This window comes from Trichogramma pretiosum, unplaced genomic scaffold, assembly GCF_000599845.2.
Source record: "Trichogramma pretiosum strain Unisexual culture from Peru unplaced genomic scaffold, Tpre_2.0 scaffold56, whole genome shotgun sequence".
NCBI classification, from domain to species: Eukaryota; Metazoa; Arthropoda; class Insecta; order Hymenoptera; family Trichogrammatidae; genus Trichogramma; species Trichogramma pretiosum.
In genome coordinates this window covers 924668-937675 of record NW_019641680.1, presented here as the reverse complement: position 1 = coordinate 937675, position 13008 = coordinate 924668, and the positions used below count along the sequence as shown (strand labels likewise).

At 49.8% G+C, this 13008-nt stretch overlaps 1 protein-coding gene across 1 annotated transcript in view; it reads left to right on the top strand.

The window, feature by feature from the left end:
• The first annotated feature begins 3595 nt into the window (after positions 1-3595).
• Positions 3596-13008, top strand: part of LOC106654819 (glucose transporter type 1) — a 59316-nt gene continuing 49903 nt past the window's right edge. Inside the window, exon 1 of the mRNA XM_023460967.1 lies at positions 3596-4268. The gene's annotated coding sequence lies outside the window, so the exon portion shown is untranslated. The remainder of the gene's footprint in view (positions 4269-13008) is intronic.

The following is a 13008-nucleotide window of genomic DNA, read 5'->3' as shown; positions in this document are numbered from 1 at the left end:
GGCGAGAAAGAGAGAGAGAGAGAGAGAGAGACGTTTCGCGCGGCGCACGTGACGCAGGCAGCACAGAGTCAGGCAGGCGCTGCGCTGCTGCAGGCGGCGGCGGCGGCGGCGACGGTGGTGGCTATTGATTTCAAGGGCTTCCTTATACGTTTCGACCCTTTCTCGGCTCGCGCGCTCACTCGACCTATACCTGTATACACACACACACGTATACATATATACGATACGTTGCACTCGGTACATCGCCGAGGCAGCTTGTGCGCGCGCGAGTATATATATCGCACTCAAAGCCTCCCCCGTGCCAAGAGTCCGTGCCACGTATTACATATACCTATACATACGTCGCAGTCATCACACACACACACACACTTATAGGTGACTCGCGTGCGTGTGTGTGTGCGCGCGCGCGAAGGGGTAAATAACGCGCCGAGCGATATATCGCTCCTCGAGCTTTTAAAGCTCTCTCGCGGAGAGACGTCGTCGTCGCGCAAGTTAACACACGCGTTGGCTGGCTGACTGGCGACACTACTACTACTACTGCTACTAGTACTGCTATATAGGCAAAGCTGCAGCGCTTACGTGCCGTTATATACACGCTGCGCGCTGCCAAAGGCTCCAGGTCACCCCGTAGGCTGATGCTGCTGCTGCTGTTATACCTTTAGCAAGCTCCGCACGAGCCGAGCATATTTCCTCTTTCTCGCTCTCTTTTGTGCCTTTAGCCTACTTTCTTTCGCCGCTGCATTCTGCTATTCTCGACTCGACTCTCTCTCTCTCTCGCTCTCCTCGGCAGCTGCCAGAATGACGAGTGCATTCTTCTCTCTGGCTCTTTCTATCTCGCTGAATTCGATTCTCCACGCGACACGACTCGCTCTCGCGCGCGCGCGCGTACGTACATAAAGTAGCCGTTCTCTCTCTCGCAAGCTCCGCAAGCTCGATCAACTTTACATAATCCTTGTCCCGAAGTCGAGCATACAAAGGGCAGCTGCGCATTACTTATGCACACGCGATTTATATCGAGTCGTGCGCGAGATAATAATAACACCCCCGCGTGGCCCCCAAAACTTCGCGTCGCGCGCTTAATCTTCATAAATAGCGTCGTCCTATGTTTGTGTGCGCGCATATATATATACAACTGCGGATGGCATTGGCAACCTTGACGCGGGCGCGCGCGACACGACGCACGATTTATATTTATAATGTACGCGCGCGCCGCGCTATGCGACGGGGAGCCTAGCTGTGTGCACACTTTTTAAGCCGCGCTCAAATAATAATATTTATCGATCGACGTCGACGTCGTCGTCGTCGCGGCGGTGGAGTGCATATACGTACGTACACGTATATGTGCATCGCGTGCGCCATGTATGTTATGTGCACGAGAGCTGCTGCACTGCACTGTTTATGAGCAACGACTATACCGACACGACTGACAGTTTGACGGTCAATGCGCATGTGCTTTTATATAGGTATAATACGGGGGGGGTAGACGAGAGAGAGAGCGCATGGATCGTATGTATAAAATAACACACGAGGCGCGTGACAAAAATGTGTCAACGTACGCGGCTGTAATAATCGTTGATTATGAAAATTCATTAGCTATTAAAAAGAAACAAAATTATCATAAGAGCGCTATAAACAAGATTCTTCGATTATGAAACATAAACACGAGAATCGAAGTGCGAGTATTTAGAGAGTCGGAATCCGTCGCGCATTCATTCCCCCGTTTACGCGCGATATTATGCTACGTCTGACTACAGTTCGACACGCACTACTTGCAGCCGCCGCCGCCGCCGCTCGCTCTTGGGCGGCAAGAGCTTTTCGGGAGCTGCTCGCGCGCCGTTGACAACGCGCGTTAACGAGTCAATGCGTACACTGGAAACCCTCTTGAGGAACAGCAGCTCAACCAAATTTAGTTAATTGTATTGAGCTGTGTGAGCCCAAAAATATAGTCCTCGAAACTAAATGTTATATCGTTGCTGATCGTTGAACTGTCAGATGTTGCTATGTTCATTTTAATGAACATCCTGGTTATGTTCACTTACAAACGCGTGATATTGACGTGATGTGGCTCAGTTCACGTTTGTTGTCATTGAAAAATATGAATTGAGCTGTATCAACTCAAAAAATTGCGTTGGCAGAGCTACACATCGAATCGAGCTCGTATAACCCGAGATTGAGCTCTGCCAACTCAACATGGTTTCCTATACATACACAGCGGCAGCGGCCTGCAGTTAATGTAACGCGGGTATACACTTATACGCCGGTCGCTCGTACACGTACCTACGTACCCACGTATATAAACCGCGGCAGACAATTATATAGTTTCGAGAGGGGGGAAGCTCGAAGCGCGCGAGGGGGAAGATGGGATAATTTGTCGGGATAATAACGAGCTGGTACACAGAGGCTGCGAGCTGTGAGTAGGGCTCGCGCAGTGCAGGCGCAACGTGTAACTGCTATAATATACACGAGGGTCGGGAAGAGAGAGAGAGAGAGAGCTTGAAGAGCTCTGCGGCCCTTCTCTCTTCGTGCGCGATGTTTTGTATCCGTTGTAATCGGCTAACTCCGTACGCAGAGTCTGGTCTAAGCTTTCGCGCGCGCGTGGTATCGACACGCGCATGGGTATCGAGTGTTATATCAGGTCCAGATCCTTACACGTATATGCTCCAAGGGTATGTATACTTATGGAATTGACAGTACAACGGACGGACACGAGTCTCGCTATTTATGCATATATTTTGGAAAGGTGGCACACACATATAAACACAGCCACGAGCTTGCGTATTTAAGCTCGACGAGCTGTGTGGCGCTGCGCGAGCCTGCTGCTGCTGAGGGAATCGCGAGTCGAGAGTAGCCCAAGAGGGTCCCGGCGCATGCGTTAGAGAGGGTACGTTTTCCTCTCTCTCTCTCTCTCTCTGTCTATAACACAGCGCGCGGAGAGAGAGAGAGAAAGAGGTGCAGGCGCAGAGAGCGCACAGGCAATTCAGCTGCGCGAGAGGGCAAAGAGAGAGAGAGTGAGTGAGTGAGGGGCCAACAGCAGCGCTCGCGTACGTATCGGCCGAGCAGCACACACCACAGGGCATATGCCGTGTGTATGATATTCGTCGTCGTCGTCGTCGTCGTCGTCTCGTGCGCGCGCGAGTGTACAGGTGTGCAGGTGTGCAGGCTGCTGCTACTGTTCGCGCACACAGGCCTTCTAAAAAGCCAGTATTATAATAAAGGCTTGAGAAAAACGAAGCGCAAAACTGGAGAGAGGATCGTCGTTCCACACGATATACATAATGCAGCAGCAGAAGCAGTAGCTGCGGATCCAGAGAGATCGCGAAAGCGAGTGAAAGGAAAGAGGGAGTGCGAGAGAGAGAGAGAGGGAGCGCGAGGAGGACCACCGCCTACGCCGCCGACTAGTACTGCCTGCCTGCCTGCCTGCCTGCCTGATTGTGTATTATATATATCGTCGCTGCTGCTGCTGCTGCGGCGGCAAAGCCAAAGAGTACAGAAGACGACGACGACGTCGACTACCGCCACCGTCAGTAGTAGTGCGAGTGCAGAGCCAGCCGCAGCAGGCGCAGCGCAGCGCAGCACCCGACAGACAGACAGAGCGAGCGAGTGCACGTATATACACATAGGGAGGGTAGTAGACAGCGGGGGGCGCGGTGCAGTGGCACTGAACGAGAGAGAGAGAGAGAGTGAGTGCACACACCGAGAGCCGAGACTCGTCGTCAGCTTTTCGACGGACGTCTTTTTTGCATTAATATACCCTTTTGCACCTGCCTGCCTGTGCTTAGTCTGTGTCGTATATAGTTAATGTGTCAGTGCAGTTCGATCGGCAGCGTATATTAACACCCTCTGTACAAGCTCTTCGTCTCTGTGCGCGCGACGACACGACCGCTCGTGCGTGTGCTCGACTACGGAAAAATTGACCAAGTGGCCTTGGCGTTGTAGTTTTTTTTTTTTGTTTTTTTTTTTAAATTATAAATAAAAATAATAGTTGATAGTTGAGTGAAGCCCACCACCGTTGAGCGCGGAGGATGTTGCAGCAGGTCGCGGGTGGCGCCCGCTCGTTCCAGCGCCGCCGACGCTGCTGCTACCTCGCTCCGACCTAATGTCAGAAGAGAAGAGCTAGCTTGGCTGCAAGCTGCAGCGCGGGAGAGTCTCGAGAGAGAGCCGCTCCTATATTTTGTGATATATAGGCAGCCAGTGCGTTCCTCGCGGAGTTCGACGGAGGGCAATAGCCCACCCCCCATCACTGCCCTGGAGTCGAGTCAGCCAACTCGGTGAGTACGTACGATATCGTCGTCGTCGTCGTTATTATTATAATTTACCCACACACACACACGTACGCATTGAAATGTCTGTACATAAGCTGACAGCAGCGCGCATTTCGATAGAAATTATTTTCCTCCCGTATATAATTCAGCGCAGCGCGCGATTTTCACGGTAATTGTGTGCGAAGATCGCGTCAAACTGCAAATACATGTGTCTGTGTGTATGTGTGTGTGCATTGGTGCAGCAGCAGCAGCAGCAGCAGCTCGCTCGACTCGTTGGCAATGTAAATCGCGCGAATAATGTACGCGCGCGAGAAAAGCTCGTCGCTCGCTCGCTCGGAGTATTCGGCGGTAGTGGTAGTGTTAGTAGTTGCGAGAGATCCGTGTGCTGCTGCTGCCGCTGCTGCGCGATGTGTGTGCACACGGCCCCCATACCCTGTCGCGCGCGCGCGCGTATTATACTATTGACCGTGGCATTTGTGTGTGCGTGTATACGCGTACACGAGCGAAATTTATATTTATTATCGTTCGCGCATCGAGAGCAGCAGAACCCCGTGTCAGTGTGTGTATGTGTGTGTGAGTGCATACACAAGTACTACTACTACTACTACCCACACGTATATGTACGCGTATGCGTGTGTACGTTTCGTGTAGTCAGGTGCCTCTCTCGTCTCTGTGCAGCCCATATATACGCTGAAATTCACGAGCGCGCGCGCGACTCGACTCGACTCGACTGCTGCTGCTGCTGCTGCTGCTGCACCAGTCGGCCGTCAAAGCGTCGGCGTCCATATATATACATACACACCAAACGCACATATAATATAATGCGTCGCTTTAATGTGTGCGCGTGTATGTAGGCGACACATCGTACTGCAGATTTTCGAATAATAAAATACACGGGGCAGCTCTGCCCTATACGAGCTTGCGAGCTTGCGAGCGAGCGCGCGTGGACGGACGTGCGTTGCACACGCAAACTACCTACCCCCACACACACACACGCGCGTATATAGGCTCTCTGCTGGCTGCAGGTGTACGACCTCGCGCGCGAGCACACACACACACACACATGCGAGCTCTATATGTTTTAACCATTTCTCGCTGCTGCTGCTGTGCTGCAGTGACGTATTGCGCGCCTTTATAACAATGCCTACCCGCACCACACACGCAAATACACGTATATACAGCCGAGAGAGAGAGAGAGAGAGAGAGAGAGACAACTGAAATTACTGGCATTTCTCTCTGCTCTCCATGCATCGCGCGAGCGCGAGAATAATACGTCCGCGTTCTGCATGCGGGGAGGAAAAAAATCCTTATCGCGCTCGCGAAGAGCCCTCGTGTCGTGTGTTTCGCGGGTCCGCAGGCCGCAGCGAAATCGACATCGACATCGACATCGCGACATCGACATCGACGATCCCAATGCCAATGCATGAAAAGCTGGGCAGAGCTTTTTCGGTGGCGAGCGAGCTTGCAAAGCACGACAAACAAACGAACGAAAAGCTCAATCGTGTACGTCGAGCGCGTCCATCCTTCGTGGTTCTACGTAATAAACGTCATTTTTCTGTGTTTTTTTTTTTTTTATCGTGCTCGAGGCTGAATAAACTGTATACTGTATACTTTGGCGTGACTGCCATTGGGGGATCGACCTTGCCTTGGCGCTATATATATTCGCCTGCACTGACTGCACACTGCACATTTGTGTGTGCCTCGTGCTGCTGCTGCTGCTGCCTATGCATAATGTAACTCTCGTTTCGCATGCACACGAGGCTCGCGAGTACACGTACATGAAACTGTACAAACGTATTTTTTAGTACCATGGTCAGTCAAATCAGCGGCGGTGGTAAAAAATGTTTTTTTCTCCGTCGTGCATGGCGAGTCTCTTTTCGGATATGACGCATCGACACATGTGCACCGCAGCCACGCGGGCGCTCGTCATCCCCTCAGCTTATATACGTCGAGCTCTCGCGGGTTCTCTTTACTCTCTCTCTCTGTGCCAAAGCGTCGTTCGTTTTGCCCGAAGCCCATGGCAGCAGCGACGACCACAACACACGGACGCGGTATAATATACACTGCTGTACTACCGAAGCTCTTTATATACATATATAGATATCTGCGCGACAATTTCATTATCGCCAGCTCAATGGGAATGAAAATTAAATGAACGAGGTACTGCTGCTGCTGCTGCTGACGCTGCTGCTCGTGCTCATTAAATACCCCTCGTGACAATGAACCTGCTGATCGGTAAACGACGACTCGCGCGAGTTATTATAAGTAGGCGGTCGCGACCAAGCGTGCGTGCATCATCGTCCTCATCGTCATTATCATTATTATTATGATACATAAAATATTTTCACGAATCGCGAGACCGTGCAGCACAAACAAGTAGCAGTGGCAGCAGCAGCTGACAAACGCCTCGTTCTATATACGTTCTCTCTTCGCGCTCAATTACCCTTGCGAGTCTTTGGGGCCACTTTGGCCGTCGTCGTCGTCGTCGTCGGCGAGCACGGCATATTCTCGCTCGCAGTCGAGAGAGCGAGAGCGAGAGAAAGAGAGAAATGAGCTTGCAGAGCTTTTTCCACCGTAGGAGTTATAAGGTAGAGTATAGTATAGTCGACGCGGGGGTAAAAAAAAAGAGAGCAATAGTTTGAAACTATAGTTAATGCAAGTCAAAAAGTTTTTAATGAAACTGCCTGTAAAATAGCGTTGAGAGTCGGAGTCGTCGGCGGCAACGGCAACGGCGGCGGAGTATATGTATGTATAGAAGCAGCAGAGTCGTCGACTCGGAGCAAGCTAGCTAGCTAGCTCTGTCTGTGTGTGTGCGCGCGCGGAGGTATAATATGCACACAGCATGAATATGAGCTTGCACATAGCTCTGCGGACGAAGAGAGAGCTTGCGAAGGTGCGAACTGTGCACAGAGCGCGGCACAGCAGCAGCAGCAGCAAACCTGGCTCTATACCGTTATATATATACAGATGCTATATATAGGTTGTACGGCAGCAGCAGCAGCGGCAGCGGCGGCTGGTGGCTGGTGGCGGTGGTGGTGGTGGTGGCGGCGGTGGCAGCTGAGTATAAGTCGGAGGAGGGATGCTGCTGCTGCCATGGACCATAGCTCTGTCGTGCAGCAGCAGCTATATATAATGTATATATGTACCTGCGCGCGTGTGTGTGTGTGTGCATACATACAGACACAGAGTCAAATACGTATATATATATATATAGAGTCGGAGAGCGCAACTGTGCGCGCGCGTAACGGGCGTGAGTATACTCTGCTGGCTGCTGCTGGCTGCTGGCTGCTCTGCTCTCAGGACGCGACGGCGGCGGCGGCGGCGGTGGCGCGCGTATATGCGATTTGCGCGAAAGGGTTGGGTTGTGAGTTTCCGAAACAGGTCAACTTGTGTGTTTACTCTCTGTGTACGTATGTGTGTGTGTCTATGTACGTCTCTATGTCTATATCTACGCTGCTGCTGCTGCTATGCTGCTGCCGTGCACAGCATCGGATCCGGCATCAGCGCCGTCTCTCTCTCTCTCTCTCTCTTCGCGACTGACGTCACTGTGCACCGCCAGAGCACAGAGTACATACATACCTACGTGTATGCGGCGCAGCTTCAGTTCAGTACCTCTGTGTGTGTGTGTGTAGGAAAAATATGTATATAAACGCAAGCCGAGAGAGAGAGAGAGAGAGAGCTTGCGAGCTTTATACTCGCTCCCGTGTGTATGTCCACGTTTATTATACGGATACTACCCCGACTATGCACGAGGCGTCCTCGGCAGCTCTTACGTGTATACAGATATATACAGAAGAAAATCTAAAAATGTCCTGAGAGCACAAATTCGCCACCTTTTTCTGTATGTCGATCACGTCGCCACGACCAACTTTCCAGCTTGCAGCTTCTTCGTTCGTTCTTCTTCTTACTCCGCTGCTTCGTCTTCGTTTTCTTTTTCTTCGCACATATTCGCGCGACTCGACGAGGGCTATTTTTCGAGGCGCTGCTCACAAATTCCTCGATCGAGAGCAGCACCACGCCATGGGCAGAGCTTTCAATGATAATAATAATATCGCACACGGAGACTCTTTTTTGACCCTTTCATTGCCCGGCTCTCGCGCGAGCTGTATAGTTAGCTAGCTAGCTAGCACAGCATTGTGCCAACTATATAGAGCTTTTTATTCACGCGGCTAGAGAGAGCTTGATGCGACTGGATGGATGGATTAACGAAATGCCATTCTAATTTACTTTTTTTCTACTTTCTATCGCCGTACGTTTATTATACCCGATGCGCAAAAGGCGCTTGAATTAGTGCATTTTTTTTTCTAAAAGCTCCATACGACTACATACCGGAGCTTAAAAATAATAATAATACGTGTGCAGGAAGCTGCATTCTCGCATCTACTCGAGCAAAAGCTCGTTTGAAATTTTGTGGCAGCAGCAGCAGCAGCTTGCAAAGATATCGAATGAATCGTTCGTCGCGCGCATCTTCATCGTTAATCGAATTTCGCACTTGTATAACGCGCGTCGAATGACACTACTTCTAATGAGTTTGTGTATACAGCGTATACACAACGCAACAGCAGCAGCAGCAGCAGCAGCAGTCTCCGTAAAAGAAGCTTCGGTATATACACACAATCACCCCGAAACGAGAGAGAGATCGCCGTGCTCCTTCGTTTATATATATTGTGTCTCTACTACTACGTAAGTGTATTCACGAAGTTGAAGTAGCTATGCTCTCTCGGGCCCGGGTTATTTCCCTTTTGTATAGGAGATTCGAGAGAGAGCTTGCAGCTTGCAGCGGACGAGTAGTAGTAGCTAGCAGTAGTGCTTCGAGAAACGCTTCCGAGAGATCTGTAACACCCGATAACATAGCGCTCGCGCGCGGGGCGAAGGATCCATATAACGGCCGAGTGCAGCAGCAGCAGCGGCAGGATCACTTGGAAAATATACTATATACTATATAATACAATATTGTATAGAGACGCGCATACATCCGCGCGGAGGCGAAGGAGAGAGTATAGAGCTTCGCGCGCAGTTCCAGATTTATAACATCGATATGTCTTTCGCTTCGAACTGTATACGTTATATGCTCTACTTGGAGAGCTTTAAGCTGCACTATAGAGAGAGAGAACGTTTAATGTGTTCATTTAGATATCTAATGTTTCGATATGTATTCCAGTACTTTAGCTCGATGTATATAATGCCGCTGCATTATTATTACGCGTTTATACTCGCGCGCCATTGTCACTCGCGCATTTACTTAAATATATCATTTCACGACGTATAATGAACCGTGCGCGCGTTTTCTTCGAATCCCGTTCAAGTTTTATTCATCGTATAATACATCGACGCGCGAGTTACGTTCGTTAGCTTTCAGTTCATCATCATTATCATCATCATCATCATCTATGTACGTAAACACGAACTCTCCTCGCTGCTGCTGCTGCGTACCTTATACCCCAAACACCTCGAGTCGTTTGATGAATAAGTTCGAGGCTAATTATATCAGTGTCGATTTTTTCTTTTCGCGGTTCTCTCGGCTATAATACCCGATGATGATAAGGAGCGCCGCGCAGGGATTGGCGCGCGAGCGGGTTTATAAGCTCGCACGCGTGGAGAGAGAGAGAGAGATTCCCCACCGGTGTACTTAATATATACCGATACGCGCGCGGCAGGGCCAACTTATATACTTGGGGGCTTGCGCCTCATCCTCCTCCTCCCGTAACTGCACAGACTACTACTACTATTATTATTATTATGTATAAGCCCAAGTCGAGGCACGTTAAATTTCTTAGCGCGTGTATGGAGTCTGATGTGGGGGGAGATGGGATGGGAGTTGTTACGTACCACCGCCGCGTATTATTATGTATAGTGTGTGGGTGGATTAAGCATGTGTGTGCGTATGTGTGTGTGTATGTGTAAACGTGATTAAGAGCGAGGAGCCACCGTTCCTGCTGCCGCTGCTAGTCCACGACTAAACCACTTTGCCAAGAGCCAAGATATATAGTTTTATTATAAATCACGCGGGCGCGCGCGCGCGCAAAACGTCAAAAAATAACAAAATTATACAAGTCGAAAAGAGTACCCACGAGTCGTAATATATAACGTAACAGCCTTTTAGAAGAGTCGGCGGAGCCGAGCTCTCTTGAATGCTCTCTCTCTCTCTGTATATGTTTCATCGTCGCCGAGGCACTTGGCGCCATTTATCAGCTGCACACGAAATTTTTGCGCAAGCACGACGACGACGACGACGAGTGCAGTAGGAGGAGAAGGAGGAGGAGGAGTAGGGCAAGAAGTGGCGCTCGCTCGCGACTAGTGCCAAGTACGATAAGCCTCTTTGCATTTTAGATCGAAACGATGATCCCCGCGCGCTATATAGCGGGGCGCTCGCGAGAGACTCGTTTGGGGGATACGCCGCCTCTGCCGCTGTTTTTTCCCTTTTCTTTCCTTTACTCTCGTTCTTTCTCCTCTCTTCCTCTTTACTTCTTTCCTTCTTCTTCTTGCTTTGCGTTACGGAGTCGCGAGCACACCAACTCTATACGTGTATATGATATAGCCCCTCGGCCGCGCACGCTCAGCGGTATTTTTTTTTTTTTTCGTAGTATGTATATACGCTGCAGCAGTCCTTGCCGCAGCATACATAGGCGCATTGCCTGTAGGCGAGATCGTATACACGCACACGTGTATAGTAACGTTATACCTGTGTGCACCTACATCGTCGTCGCTTAACTTATACACGTTTTTTTTTTTTTGCTGCTGCCTTTTTTCTCGTGTAAGCTGCAGCTTGCGGAGCTGCTGCTGGGGTAGTAGTAGGAGTATACGTGCCGCCGAGTCAGGCCACGTATTATACCCGTAGCGTAGTAGTACAAGGCAAAAAAAAGTAGGAGGAGGAGGAAGGCAAGCAGGAGAAGAGAAAAGCCGGGGATATTTTTTCGCTGCCACGCGCGCGGCTGCGGCGGCTTCGTCGTATCCTCGTTTACTGCACACACACGTCGACGCCCCCCGTAGTCGTCGTCGTCGACGTCCCTTAATGTACACGTACGCGTGCAGCTAATGCGTTAGATCGAAATCGCGACGTCCTCATACTCCCACCACTGCACCGCCACCACTACTGCTAGTCTGCACTGCGCTTCTAACTTTCTGACTAACAAAAAAAAAAAAAGGAAAGAGAGAGAAAGGAAGAAAACCCTGATCCGATATTGATTTTCGTCTGTACTAGCTTCGTCGAACATACCACGACCGACCGATTCTATGGATTAATTGCTTACCACTACTGTGGTGCGCTCTTACTTTTGCTATATATATATATAGCTGCTCGAGGAAGCCAAAGTGAGAGAGAGAGAGAGTTTCGAGATCGGGTTAGAAGTCGAGCGCTCGCAGTGTGCCGGATACCCTGCACTAATGAGCGCAGTAATGTCATACGAAATTACGTACCCGTGTGTGGGTGCGGGACGCGACTGGGCAAAAAAAGCTCCGCACCGAGTTCGATCGAGAGTACAGTACGGCTTGTTTCGTACGGATTAAGAATTGTATACAATTTCAAATTGTTTCAAAGTTATTGACAATCATCGAATCTTTTTCACGAATGCCGGTGGAAAAATTTGAACGAATAATAAAGCTTTTCGTTCGAAAGCCGTGCAATTGGCAGATGCGAGTACAGCTGTTTGGGTCGTTGAAAAAATACGCGGCGATACGAGATAACTTTGTGCGATACAAAATTTCAAAAACATTACTATTTCATAAAGATTTTTAATGATACATACATTTATTTATCGAAAAACAGCCACGAGCAAAAGTACACTCGATCGATGCGACGATATGAAAAGTCGCAGTAATACCGCATGCGGCGGATCAAGCGCGAGCGCGCGCGGGGGGGCTCGAAAATCGACGCGTTCGTATATACGTGCGCGTCCGCAGGATCATCATCATAGTTTTGAATGAGCCCGCATATAGACAATACGTGTTATAGGCTGCTGCTGGTGTTGGATATATATAAAGGAGCATAATGGCATTTTCCGCAGACGTCGACTTGACGCGCGTCGCGTCGCGCGTATACATATACGTATATGAGCTTGCAGCTGCAAGCTCGATTCTGCTGCTGCTGGTCGGCCGTTGCTGTTTTGTGCCGCTGCTGCCGCGCGCAGTGATTTTCATATATATAAAATCGATGCTCGCGCCCGCACACATGCACAGAGAGAGAGAGAGAGAGATGATCCTCTGGCGCGCTCGGATGAGTTTCATTAAATTCATTCGTTTACCAGCTCTCTGTCTCTCTCGCGAGTCCTCGGCGCGTATCGTTCATTATTATTATTATTATTATTATTATATACTATGCAAAAATGATATGATGTCATCGTCGTCTTCGTTGTCGTTGGTGCGATCTGTTAGCCGACAGCAGCAGCTGCATATAATTATATATAATATATACCAGAGGCTTATACACAGCTATATATACGTACGGTTGCATTGGCATCGCAGTACTGCGCGTTTATACGGTTTTGCTTTATGAACTGTATTAGTTTTATTCGCAGCAGCAGAGAAAGTCCCCCAGCTCGGCGTGGAAATCCGTGTATATATATATGTGTGTGTGTGTGTGTGGGTGTGTTTCGTTCCCTCCGCATCTCTCTCTCTCTCTCTCCTATACTGCACTAATGAAGCAGTTCGATACGCCGATGTTTGCTCAATGTGCTGCCTGCTGCCTGCCTGCCTGCCTGCCTGCCTATATCCGCATTGCAGATGTATATAGCCATCGACGAGCTCTGCC